General features: G+C 34.0%; 1 long non-coding RNA gene across 1 annotated transcript; it reads left to right on the top strand.

The window, feature by feature from the left end:
- The first annotated feature begins 8747 nt into the window (after positions 1 to 8747).
- LOC104246279 (uncharacterized) lies at positions 8748 to 11235 on the top strand. Its single transcript, XR_011402691.1, has 2 exons — positions 8748 to 9009; positions 10593 to 11235. It is a non-coding gene; the product is annotated as an uncharacterized lncRNA (long non-coding RNA).
- The last annotated feature ends 1166 nt before the right edge of the window (positions 11236 to 12401 follow it).

Here is a 12401-nt window from a genome sequence, read left to right as displayed (position 1 = left end):
CTATTCTACAAGCCAGTCAGCATGCAAGCCGAAGCAAATGAATACGCAAGTAGCAAGTAGGATGCATCTGGATGGTCTTTTCATTTAGGGTACACCTGTCCTAGACAGACCCAACCCCTGTGTTGAGTCTCCAAAGTCAAATGCGCATGATGCAAACAAACGTTCCTACTAGGTATTCAGCATGAGGCTGCGTTATTCTAAGTTTAAAACCTGGGTGTATTGTTCTAGACCTGGCTTACCCGAGCGGACAACTCGAGTCGGGGGGGGGGAGGGGGCAGCGTACCGGTAACCAAAAGATCATCCGGCTTTGTAACTTGTCCGAACCTTGTTCTATTTGGGATATGACACTAACAGAAAGAAGTCATGCCAGCGTGCACTCCTCAGAAAAGAGAAGATAGCGGCTTCGTAGCAGTTTATATATAGTTCAAATAATATCAAAGCGGCAAAAAGCAATGTTTAGCACATTAAGCCCAAACATGTAATAAAATCAGATAATAAATATAGCCAAATATAACAATTATTCTAAGCTCAAATTCTTGAACCCTGAACCAGTGATTCTGGGTTCTTTTCCCCAGCAGAGTCGCCAGAGCTGTCACACCTTCTTTTTACCTACACCCGAAAGGGGGTATATGGAGCTTTTTCCAACTTAAAGTGACAATCGAAACAAGATTATTTTTATGTAAAATTCAGAGTCGCCACTTGGGATAATTTATGGTGTCCCAAGTCACCGGTTCAAATCCCGAATCGAGGAAAAGATTGATTCTGTATTACAGTCCGCGAATACAGAAATCCAGGTAAGAATATTTGTTAACCCGGGAGAAGATATTAGGCATTCCCGAGTTCCGTGGTTTTAGCACGGTCGCTCAATTATTATAATTGGCCTATTTACTTGATTTTAGTACATGTTTTAGCCTATGGTGCAATTTTAACTTTAAAACCGCTTTTATTTAATTATTTTTTAGGAAGATTTCAACGTTATTTAAAACACGTCTTGAACCACGTCACATAAATGCACTCGCGGTCCCCAACATATTTTATCTAACATTGTTGAGAGTTGGATTTGGGTCACATAAATGCACACCCGAGTTTAAGGAGATTAATTTAAATATCGCGCCTAAAGCAACTACGCACTTTCAAGTTTGCGAGGGCCATGAAAAATTCAACTAAATGGCATACCCCGATTTCTAAAGGATTAAAATTAATTATGTGAGGGCCATGGGTTATGGAGTTTTCTTGCGAATGGTACACCTCAACTTGCTTCAAAAGAATGTATTCAACTAAAACAAACCATGGATGTTCATAATTAATTATTTTCTAAACTAATTTGAGATTGTTGTGAGACCATGAATTATGAAAATAACTTTGTGGATGAAGTACACCGTTTATTAAACCAAAGGTTTGCTTCAACTCAACACTTTACGGCCAAATTACTTGAACTAGATATCGGCTTAACTCGTGAATCAATCCCACATAATGAGCACAGCAGATGGACCTAATAATTGAAATATCAATTCCAAAGGCATGATTAGATAAAAAGTGAAAAGATCCGAACAAAATAAATTCTATACAAAAAGACTAAATTGCTAATGCTTCTGATTCAACAGAAAAACCTACATTTTGCAACTTAAGAACTTAATATTATTAAATTGCTCACTGTGAGCACGTGATTTTTGCCTCGCATGAATTACTCCTACAGAATCCCCAAAATTAGGATTTTTCTTTTTATTTATTTGGTTTTTAGGAATTAATTGCCCAATTTTCGTGTTTATTAACATTTTTGTGCGCATATTTAATTTTATTTAAATCATGAAAAATAGCAAAAATATCACGCATTGTATTTAGGATTTAATTTTACCTTTTTAAATTAATTAGTAAATTAGTTTGATTTACGAAAATGGAAAAATCACAAAAATAGCTCGTTTTCGCATTTTTAATTTTTAGCTTCGAATTTTGGTAGTTTTCTTTTAATTTGATATTTAATTAGTTGTGGTAATTATTATTTAGAGTTAATTAATTTAATCTGGTAGGATAATTTGGTTTAGGGATTAATTTAGGTTTTATTTCTAATTTTTTTTTGAAAAGAAAAAATGTTTTAAAATAAAAGGAAAATGGGAAAAGGAAAAGAAGTGAAAAGAATAAGATGTTTGGGCCAAATCCATAAAATTCCTCAAATCCCAATTAATTCAACCCCTAAAACCCGTTTACCCAAGCCCAAAACCCGTCTCACCCAGTCCAGCCCCCCTCATCAAACGACGTCGTTTAGGTGACCAGCAGATCTGAGCCGTCGAGGTTCTTTAATCCAATGGATCCAATGTAGGGGACCGCTTAATATATATATATGTCCAAACGGCCGTACCCCCTCGTCTCATGTCTCTCAACTTCTCTCTTCAGAGATCGTTACCACGAACCCTATAGCGCCGCCCTCAAAACCTTGCCATCTCCAGTGGTGGCGCCGGTCTCAATCAACACCAAATCAACACCCCAGATTCCCCTTCACCACCTCGTTCCGAATTCTCACTCCTTTTCTTTCGAATCTGTCTGGAACGTCACAAATCTTGATTCAAAGGAGAAGCCCTAGCGCCGCCTTTGTTTTCTCCGGTGGCGGCGCCACCCCTAACCGGCCCCAAACGTCCACCCCAAAATCCTCGCAACCTCCCCTTCCCAAATCCCTAACCAATTTTCCTCGAATCCTTTGGCATTTTCTCGAATTCCAAATCTGAGTGCGAACCCTAAAAACCCAAAATCAATTTCTGTTGAATCTGTTGGCATGCATGACCATAGGCTTCCGATTTGTTCGAGTGTTGAAGTTTGATTCAACGCGAATTGATGCTACTCATTTGTTCTTGACAAAGAACAAGTGATTAGTATCAGTTCCGTTTAAATCAAGATGTCCAGCGTTATTTCGAGTTTAGTCGGTAAGCTTTCTTTATTTTTCTGTCCATTTTGTTATTTCACCTCCTACTCCTCTTCTTTTTCTTCTCATTTTTCATGAAGTAGACCGAAAATTGACCAAGGTTCTAAACCTAGGTTTCTTTTTCTGGATTGATTCATATTTGTATTGGTTCCGACTGTTTTTCAGTTTTCCTTTCAACTTTTAAACGTTGTTTTTGGTAAGATTATTTACTCGTCATGCTTAATCGTCACTCATGACTTTAAGTTTCTGATTTTTTTTCTAGTCGTATGATTAGTTTAATTAGATGTTGCTGACTTGGTAATATAGTTAATTCTAGCTCATTATTTTGTTAAACTCAGTCATTTAGTTTAGATTTTTGTTTTTGAAATCATTTAATTGGTTTCTTCTTCTGTTTTTCATGAATTGCCAAATGGATTTCCTGATTGGTTTTGGGCTTTGGGGTCATTTCTGACCCATTTTTAAGAGAAGCTCATTCATTTTGGTTTGAGTCTTGGGTCAGAATTGACCCATGTGGTCTGTTGTGGTAATTGACTAAGTCTTAAAGGGTATATTAGGAAATCTAGGTGAGAGAATCTCTTATAACTGAATGGGAAGCTGCCTAGAAGGTGGGGGTTGGGACTTATGTGAAAACCTGCTTTTTAAACCAAGGATTAAATAGCAAAAATGAAAACTTCAAAAGGATGAAAGTGCAAAACTGATTTCATTATTGCTGCCCTAGTAACTTGCCTATAAAGGCATTATTACTTGAGGCTCAAGGGGGATTGGAAAAAAAAAGCTAAGAAACTCAGGGGAAAAAAACAGCTGAAATTTGGAAAAAAAGAATTACTGTTCCATTGAGTTCTATTTCTGATTTTTTGGAATTCCAACTTGCTAAGGCAATCTATGGTTCAGTTGGGTGTGTAAAATGGCTTGAACTTGTTTTTCTCTTAAAGTCTGGGTTTGAGTTCTGGGTCGAGGTCATTGTTTCATTATTGGTTGAGTTGATTTCACTGGATATTTGGTGGAATCTAGGACTTTTCTTGTTGCTGAGTTTTACTGCTTTGGTTTCTGCTGTTACTGGACCTGTTACACTGCTGTTGTAGCTGTTTGTTGCCCTCACATTTTTCCTTTTGTGTATTTTCCAGGTATTTCCCCAAACCGTGGTCAACAAGTGACTAAGAACATGTATTTCGAGTTGAAGCCTGACTGAATGCAAACTGTTTTTAACTCCATGACATTCATTTCCTCTATTTCTTTAATGTTCTGTAATAAGTCCTGAATTACACATGTTGTATCAGTTATCTCATGCCCTTAATATGATATCCAAGTGAATATGTGCTCTTTAAGAGTTTTGGGTGTTGATTAATTCTCTAGATTTTGTTACTTTTTGGTATTGAAAAAGAGTTAGTTAGTTTAAAGTCTCGTGCTATGTTTGTAAGTTTAGTTAAGTATGAATGTTCGTTAATCTGAAGTCAAGCATGTATCCTCAGTAGTAATTCAAAGTTTTTCCTGATGTAGTAGTTATTGGGTAGTGATGAGATTTAACAGTTTGTGTTTGAGTGCAAGAGTTTGTTTTGCTTTAGCATAGACTCGATCTTGAGTCTGAAACCCTCAGTTTTGTTCGTTACAGTGTTGGGCTCCTCGAGCCTTGAATTCTGAAGTCACTTGCAAAGGAAGATGGCATGTTGTTGTTATCTGGACTCGTTTTTGAGCCCAGCAGGGCATTCTTTTAGCTACTGGATTGTTTGGGTAGCAGATTTGACTCAAGGATGCATGGAAGATAAAATTAAAAATTTAGCTTAGTTAAATTGTGTTAATTGTTTAAAATCAGAGTTTAAGTTTGTTAATCTGACTTCATGTTCCATAATTAACATCAGTTTAATTTGTATGAATCATTTGAATCACGAGAACTTGGGCCTAGTGATGGCCCAATAAATGAAGTCAGGGCCATTAATTCAAATAATTCCGGTATTCTGCATGTGTAGAGATTCGATCTGGAGTCTCGCATTTGCCGTTGCCCATTCTCTATGGCTTAGGGCTTGCGTTGAGCATGTATTAGGGCAGACCAATTGTTGGTCTTTTAGTTTTAAATTGATCCGAAATTTTAGTCTTAAAAGTGTTGATCATTCTGTCCTCTAATTAATTGAATTCTCACTAGTTACATTACGAAATGAGCCATATCCATTAGAATATAACTTATGGCCCTCCGAAGCCTAGTTTGAATGCCTCTTTACTTTAGAATTAAAGTGCGTCGCGCCAAATAAAATCTCAAATGCGTGGCCCTCATTTAATTATTTCATTTAAAATACTTAGAAATCGAGGCGTGCCATTTAGCAAATTTCCATGGCCGTCACAAAGATAAAACGCGCAGTTGCTTTAGGCGCGTATTTTAATAATATTACCTTCCTAAACTCGGGTGTGTATTTCATATGACCCAACTCCAATTCTCAACAATGTTAAATAAAATATGTCGTGGATCACGGGTGCATTTCATGTGGCGCGGTCCGAGGACGTGTTTTAAAACGAACTTAATAACAAACTTGCCGATAATAGTTTAACCGAGACGACCATATTTGTTATCTGGCAGAGATATATTTTCAACACAATGTATGTTATTTACTACAAAGATTCAGTATAGATGAATTACAATAATTTATAATGAGTTCCATATCAATTAAAGAATATTTTATATAGAACTTGAATTACTGGCGATTTTCTTATACTTAAGAAACACAATCGTGAATCCAACTTTAAGAAATAGATAGAGTAACATTTGTACTACACAAAATCGTTTCATATATAAGCAAAACTTCAGTATGCTCGTCCTAAAGAAATTAAAAAAAAACTTTCAGATGATAAACTTTTAAAAACAGAAATAGAATACCGGTACTACACATAATCGTTTAATTAATACAATTTATTGTGCCATTAAACCAGTAAAGAAGTGAAACTTTAAAATTATGTAAAGTTGAATATGTTACCTTTGCATCTTGTAAAATCAACTCGATGAAATTTGGTATTTCAGGCTTGAAACGATTCGAGATTTCCCACATTCGAAGGGCTCTAACTTTGAAATTCTGTTGAGTTGCTTGAAATTTGACTGATTTTATGAAGTATTGTAACCATATTTGTAAAGTTGTGTATTTTGAGCAAAAAGAAAAGAAAATAAAAGGAGCAGCAGACGTTTGGGATAGTATCAGCGTAGGAAACAGTTTTTAAATTATGGAGTTAGGTTTTGATACCCACGTTTGGTAAGACGATCGTGGAGTGTTTGGGATCGTGGAGTGCTTTTTTTTCTTTTCTTCGTGTTTGTACAATTCTCTATTTTTTGTCGAATTTTTAGGTTTATAATAAACTAAATAAAAAACTAATAAAACAACGTGGGTGTCAATTTATTTTTGAACTGATGAGACGCTCGTGAAGCGTCTTATTTTTTCTTTTTTCCTATTTCTATGTAAAAAAATTGTATAAAAAAATTTGGCGAATTCAGGTTTATAATAAATTAAAAACTAATGAAAAATTTAGGAGTTTATTTTTTGGAATTGGAGTAATTGTATTTTTTTTAGTTTTCAGTTTTAATAAATACATGCCCAAAAACGTGGACTCCATGATGTGAATAAATTTTGTAAGTTTTTTTTCTTATTTTAAGTTTTTTTGAATCTCCACATTTATTGGAGGTTGGTCCTAAAACTTTACACAATATTTCGTTGTGACACTTGGCATAATATCATGGATTTGCTTCTCCTTTTATATATTAACTAGTATTAGTACTCGCGCGGATGCGCGAACACTAATCATGTCAAATATTTATTTATTTGAATTATGTGCCAATAGTCTTAGAATTTAAACCTTCTTGATAAATATAGATAATTATTGGATATAAATTAAGAAACACTACATGAAAAAGATTAACCATTTCTCAAATTTCCTAGTTATAATTCTATTTTCTTTTTTGGTATCATTCTCAGCGGTGTCATTGGATCCTGAAAATAGTCAGGAAGCAAAATAATAACTCATAATTATGGCAAAACAATCAAAGGTTGAGACTAGGGGTGTTCATGATTCGGTTTGGATCGGTTTTTCCCTAAAAAGAAACCAAACCAAGTAAGTCGGTTTTTCAAATATTAGAACCAAACCAATTAAGTATATTTTTTTCCGATTCGGTTTATGTCGATTTTTTTGGTTTTTTCGGTTATTTGTCGGTTTTTTCTTAAATATAAGACATACACTACCAACACACATTTCGACGACTATATTTTCAACGTAACACTATCAAATCAATTGCCCTTTGAGAAATCTATTAATTACCAAGATATATTGATGATAATTGAATCAAATAGTGATGAATAATTTAAGGACTCAATTAAAAATATATTATTTTAACATGAAATAGATTCGTACACTTAACAAAAGAAAGCTACCAATTAAACTACAATGTAAAGGTCAAGAACTGTACTAAAAGTGCAAACGATTAATATTTACTATAAATTTTTTAAAACTTTGTATAAAAGTATACATATATATAGGTGTAATAATAAATTTAAGAAGCTACTCCTATATTCGGTTTGGTTCGTTTTTTTTTAATTAAAACCAAAACCAAACCAAATTTGATCGGTTTTTAAATTTCACAACCAAAACCAAACCAAACCAAAAAATATCGGGTTTTTTGGTCGGTTTGGTTTGGTTCGGGTTTTCGAATTTTTATGAACATCCCTAGTTGAGACTATGAAGGATTTTTTGGATACGGCTTGACTCTTGTATTACTACTTGAACTCTTATTTGGTGTGTTGATATCTTTCAAAAAATATTTCTATTTTAAAATTTCAGTTTCTAAAATTTTATTTTTCAATAATAATTATGTTTATAATAATGGAAGTAAAAACATTATCCTTAATTCAAAAACTCAGTTTAGTCGGGTATCTAAAAATTTAAATAATTCTTTAGCCAGTGAATTTATTTTTTCCAGTATGACTCCATTTTGATATTTGACACTAACCATATTAAACATCTGAGTTATTTGAATTATATATAAATAACCTTAAAATTTAAACCTTCTATATAATTATAAATAATCGTCAGATATTAATTAAGAAATACTACATGAAAAAAAACTAATATTTTTTCAAATCTCGTAGTGATTTTTTTTTTTTGCATCATTCTTATTGGAGTCATTGGAACCTAAAAATAGTCACGAAGCGAAATAATAACTTGTATTTATGGCAAAGCACAAAGGCTGACACAATATGAACGACTTTTTGGTTACGACATGACTCTTTTACTATGACTTGAACGACTTTTTGGTATGTTGTTATCTTTCAAAAAATATTTTATTTTGAAATTCTAATTTTATTTTGGTATGTTGTTATCTTTCAATAATGATTAGCTTTATAATGATGCAAGTGAAGATATCATCCTTAATTTAAAATCCACTTTAATAGACTATCTAAAAATTTAAATAATTTTTTAGCCAGCGAAACTTTATTTCAGTGTGGCTCTATTTTGAGTTTATTCATATCTCTAGCCACATATTTTAAATTTTGAATACCCTATATATATAATTTTTTTTCTTTGAATCATTAAATGTTAAATTAGTTGATTGTTATTATATAACATTGCACATATTCTCTTAAAATTATTAAGTAGTTTTTTTTCGACACAATACATGGCTTAACATCAATGCAAACTACTCAAATTGCATCTAAATTCAGATTCAAATATCATATCAGTTTTTAGTAATAATAATTTTTTGAAAACGACACACAATGTAAATTAGAAAAAAAATATATTATACTATGTATTTGAGTTGAAAAAAATATTTTAAATCGATGAGATAGGATGATTTGCACTTTCCGTCCCTTTAAACTTTTTCCTCTCCACATACATTTCCTTTTCTCTTTCGACAAACAAGACATGCAAAGAAAGAGGGAGAAAATTTAATTGACAACCCAAATTTAATTTGCAGAACTTCTTCCCTTCCATAAACCCTACGACGGCTCCCCTTTCCTCCCACCCCCACCCAACTTTACACTATTTCTCCCTTCAGTAACCTCTATAGTTCTAGAAGAATTCTTCACGAAGATCAAGGTTTGTTCGCAGAGAATTAACTCCAGCTAAAGGTACGCATTTTTCAGAGTTTCACATCATATTGGATTTATCGTTTAGTAGTTAGAAAGCGTGAAGTTTTAGAGTTATTTCGGTATTTTACGAATTAAAGCTCCAATTGATGGAGCTAACTCCCTCTGTCCCGATCTGTTTGGTGTTTTTTCCTCATACCTATAGACAATTTGACCAACATTTGGAGCTAAATATACTAGACTAGTCTTAAAAGTAAAATTTAGATTACTTTAAATGTGATTTCTAGGTCACAATTTTTCTGGTATATAAAATGGAATGAGAATTAAATTTCAAAATATTAGTCAAAGTGTTGATCATCGCCCCCAGGGCTTTGTTCTAGTAGTAAGAGTGTAGCGCCTGACGTGCGCGTTAGGTTCACATCACAGGTTTGAACCTTGCCTCGAACAAACGTTTGTTATTTAAGTGGAGAAAGGTAGAGGGCAGCCATTATCTATCGAGTTTTGGACCTTGTGCCACTGGCCTGGGGGATTTCTCGATTATCAAAAGAAATGTGTCAATCATTTTTGGTTAGATGGAGAATTCAAAATGGGACATGTAATTTAGATAATGCTCAGTTGGGGAATGATCTATGGTCAGCTTCTCTCTGTTAAAAAGGATTTGTAATGGACATTGAAACTTTTTGTGGGATTTTTAGTTTAATTGTCTTAGAGCACGAAACTGTTTGAAAATAGTTTGCTCATGTTTTGAAGCTATCTTTGCTTTGCCCTTCTAATTAAAATTTAGTCTGATTGTGTTTAACTGGTCCATTGATTATTGAAAGTCTATTACATGGATTTCTTTTGGTCTCAATGGAAGTCTTCAGAGCAATATTGCTCTTCTAGTTCTTTAGCTTCTCCAAGGAAGCATTACGTGTAAAGAGCTTACATGATTCTTTTCTGAAGTTGGTAATATGTAACCACTTATAACTTTTGGATCTTTTCTGCTAGCTGGCCTGGGCTTGATATCTTGGTTTACAAGATCCATGAACTTGAGCCCTGTATTTATTTTTCCATTACTCAATTAGTGACCAAATCAGTTGTTATTTTTGACTATGAAGTTCTGTCTTTAGCTTTCCCAAGCACTTTTTGAAAATGCCAGATATTGACATTCTATCGTGATTTGGCAGAGGCATGGTCGTTCTATTTGTTTTTCTCTGAAATTATGTAGAAATTTTTAATGTATTATACAATATCACAGATGTTTTGAAACAGAAAAGGCATGAGATTAGTATTATCCTGGTGAATCCTTCTAGATATGATGAAGCATATCTTGGATATGGTGTTAAGATGTCTCTTTGAGTTTAGATCGATCGTTTGGCCATAAATTGTTTGCATCATAGCATGTACTAACTACTAAGTACTATGTAGTAACTCAATACAAATTGCAAATGTGAAATGCCGGAGTAATCTTCCTTTTTTCTGTATATTGGAGAGCAGTGTGTGCCTCCTAGGGACGGTTAAGACTTAAGACCAAATAATCTTCAGGTACTTGTAGTAGTTGATAATGTTTTTGCTCCAAGTAACCAAGTTGTGCACTTCATCAACAAAAATGAAAAGTAACCAAATTATGCTCTTTTTTTCTGCAGCCAAGCAACAAACATCTACGTGGTGGTTTTCGATAGATTCAAGTGGTAAATCATTGGATAGCGATGACTTCTCAGGAGAACAGTGAAGGTAGTCAACAACCAGCTGCAACAGACAAGCAGTTGGAGAGTTACTCGTATACTAATTGGGCAGACAAGATACAACAACAGTACCAGAAGATCAAAGAGAATGCAGAAACTTACCCCTATGTTTGGGGTTCATATATAGTTGTATATGGGGGATTTGGTCTTTGGTTTGCCTATAGATGGCGAAAGCTCCGTAAAACAGAGAATCGAGTTCGAGTCCTTCAAGATAGACTCCGGAAACTTGTTGATGCTGAAGCGTCAACAAGTTCCTCATCTGCTGCCACTAACAAGGCGCCTCCATCTTCTGATATATCAACCAAATAGATGGGTTTTTTACCCATGCAAGTGACTTCCCTTTTCGTTTATGCTGAAATTGGGAGTATTAGTATTTTTTGGGGGCTAAAACTAAGTTAAAGTTGTCAATGAAGCTGTAAGGATATCACTCCTTTGTGTGACAATACGTGATCACGAAGCCAAAGTTAGCAGTCATATGAGAAAAACAGTTCTTACTAAAAGTTATGTACATTTCTGAGGGTTATATTTTTATCTTTTTTATTTTTTTCCCGTGCTCTCTAGCTGAATTTCGTGTTTATGAATTGTGATATGGTGATCTATTTGAATAATTTGTGCAACTGATACATCGTTGATTTTAGAGAAGAAAAATTAGATCATGCACTTCTCTTTCCTAATTATAACTGAAAAGATATCTGGTTGAGTGTAATTTACTTTTTAGAGGTGATGTAAAAGGGTACCAACATAATATGAGTAAGTTTAATATTTCGAAATTTTTATTTAAGATTATTATTAGTCCCTTGAACCAACAATTTTTTTATTTTCTGATACTTTAATTAAAAGAGAGATGAGAGCATTATCGTTTGAGTTATTTCCTAAAAGAGAGATATGAGAGCATTATCTTTTGAGCTATTTCCTCTCATGCTTCTTGTGCGACTAGATAATGTTGCCCATGCTTCGCATGGGGCCAAACAATTTGCAGCCTAAAGTTGTCTTTATTTGCAACAAAAGATTAGAGCTAAATGAACAAGATCGTAAAATGCGTTACAAAGTACGTATTACATAAACAACAATTGCTACTCTTTTACGCAGAGAGGTCAAGCCACAAGCAGAACATACAAATGTGCATACTAAAATTCAGCAGCAGCCTTATTCCGCAGTCAATTTTCCATACTGCGATGATTGAATTCCATAGGTTTAACATCTTGTACTGGTAGATTTGCAGGTCAGCCCATGGTGTTGGTGCAGAACGGCAAAGCAAGCATCTTAGAATCGGAAGGAAAAAGAATGAAAAAGGATTAAGCTCACCCATTTAGACATATCTTGTTCGTCAAACAATTATGATTGGGAAAGTATACTCAGGGTAACTGGATCCTGAGTGCCGTCGAAGCTTATGAACCAATTATAATGTCAACTGTATCTCATAACTTTCAATACATTTGTATATTCTGAAAGCATACATAGATGACAGTTTATAGCCCGTTTGGCCAAGCTGCAAAAATCAGCTTATTTTGAGAAGTGTTTTTTTTTCAAAAGTGCTTTTCTCAAAAGTACTTTTGGTGAGAAGCAGTTTGTGTTTGGCTAATTAGTTTGAAAAACACTTCTGAGCAACAATTAGTGTTTGGCCAAGCTTTAAAAAAATGCTTTTAAGTGTATTTTTCTCAAATGTGCTTCTCAAAAAAGTGCTTTTGGAGAGAAGCTACTTTTTTCTGT

Source organism: Nicotiana sylvestris, chromosome 1 (assembly GCF_000393655.2).
Source record: "Nicotiana sylvestris chromosome 1, ASM39365v2, whole genome shotgun sequence".
NCBI classification, from domain to species: domain Eukaryota; kingdom Viridiplantae; phylum Streptophyta; class Magnoliopsida; order Solanales; family Solanaceae; genus Nicotiana; species Nicotiana sylvestris.
Note: the sequence above shows the minus strand (reverse complement) of the source record. Positions and strands in the feature narration are given on the sequence as shown.